This window comes from Phyllobates terribilis, unplaced genomic scaffold (assembly GCF_046119375.1).
Source record: "Phyllobates terribilis strain yellow unplaced genomic scaffold, ASM4611937v1 Scaffold_8__6_contigs__length_399053987, whole genome shotgun sequence".
Lineage (NCBI taxonomy): Eukaryota > Metazoa > Chordata > Amphibia > Anura > Dendrobatidae > Phyllobates > Phyllobates terribilis.
The window spans coordinates 155,181,188-155,183,200 of record NW_027362768.1 but is presented as its reverse complement, the minus strand read 5'-3'; positions in this window follow the sequence as shown (position 1 = coordinate 155,183,200).

Genomic DNA, 2,013 nt, shown 5'->3' with positions numbered 1-2,013 from the left:
TGTCTGGATCTCCTTATCTTTTCCATAAATGTGCCCTTAGTCTAAGCATAATCTGATAACATATATATAACCATTTATGAATATTATATCACACACCCTGCTGTTACGTCCCTACAATGCCCTCTTAGGGCTTTTTCACACATCTGTGCAATGTTGGTTCGAAATACACGGACTGGCCGCGGCTTTCCCGACCCAAGCGTGACAGCTTCATACATCTCTATGAAGCTGCCACGCTCGGATCAAGAGAGCCGCGGCCAGTCCGAGCATTGCGACCCAACTTTGGACCAAATTGCACAGACGGTATGAAAGAGCCCTTAATGTTAATTTACTCTACTACCAATGATGAACGTCAAAATAATAGACCAGCTAGAAAACCACTAAACATTTTAAAAAAGAAACATCAAATATTTTCCATAATTTGATTGCCATGAAAATCTTATGTTAAGATTTACTATCCAAAAGGCTTCTCAGTTTAATTGGGTTTTTCTCCAATTATCACCCCTTACAGGTTTATGAAATCTTTTTCAATATTTTAGAAATCAAAGCTTTTTTTTTCTTAGAAATTCTTAGAACTTTTAGGCCCCCGATTCATGAAGACCGGCGTTGTTTGCGTCAATCTTGATGACGGGTCCGTGCTGAAGTCAGAGATGCCTCTTAATGAATCCAGCGTGTCTGTAAAGTGGCGTAAGTCTCTGTGCACCTTGCAATAAATCTTACTCCAGCCAGGGACTGGAGTATGATTTCTGGCAAAAGGTACAACACAACTCATTATCAATTAGACAAGCAGTGCCATCACACCCCCATTCCACTCCAGCTCTACCAATTTTGGCAAAAACTGGCATGATAAATTCAACCGTTGCGCAAAACTTTGCAACTTATCAAAGCATTTTACTCAGATTTTTTGGATGAATCAGGGCCCATGTTTCATGTCTATGTAATGTTTTTTTACTATATTGCGTCAGATATTTTAGCAACAGAAAAAGTGGAGATCCCTGAATTACACTTAGGCTTAGTGCCCACGATGCAGAAATGAAGCAAAAATTTTCCTGAGCAATTCTGCATCTCCTTGGCAGAAAAACGCATACATTTTTTACATGCGTTTTTGACGCGTATTTGAGGAGTATTTGACGCGTATTTGCATGCGCATTTGCCATGCGTTTTTCCAATGCATTGTATAGGCAAATACACATGTAGAAACGCACAAGAATTGGTCATGTCCGTATTTTTTCTGCGAGTAAAATCTGCGCAGAAAAATACGGACCATGCGCACACAACTTGCAGAATGTCATAGGAAGTCATGGGATAAGGTATGCAATGCGTTTCTGGAGCGTTTACGCGCTGCAAATACGCACCAAAAACGCATCGTGGGCACACAGCCTTAGGCCACAGCCCTACTATCAGTATTCGGTCAGTATTTGGTCATCATTTTTTCTAAGGCGTGGGAGACAAAACCAGGAGTGGGTGATAAATGCAGAATTGGTGACTTGTTTCTATTATATCTTTTCTCTGATTGTTCCTCACCTGGTTTTGGCTCCCACTCCTGAGAAAAAAATACTGACCGAATACTGACCAAATACTGATAGTGGGGCCGTGGCATCACAAGCAGAAAATCCTATTGCTAGAAAAGTCTCGGATAATTTTCAAGCACTGACTAGAACTCATAGAATATGTGCAAATTTTTCATGAACAAATGAGAAGCAGAAATTTCACCTTCACCGTCATCAGATTCCTGCTTCATGAACCATGGACAGCTTGAATCAGTCACTGGCTGTATTACACTATGTTCACACGCAGCAATATTTCCTGCAACCAAAACCTGCTCTCTTGACAGTAAAAATACTGCTTTCAAAATGCTCCTTTTGCAGCATTTTGTGGCTTTTTTTTGTTTTTTTTGCAGCGTTTTTTGAGCGTGGATTATATATGTGTTTCGTCTACAGTACGTGTTTGATAAAGTTAGTTTTATTCACCAAAAACACTTTCTCATTGCTTTCTATAGGTGAAAAAATGCTGCAA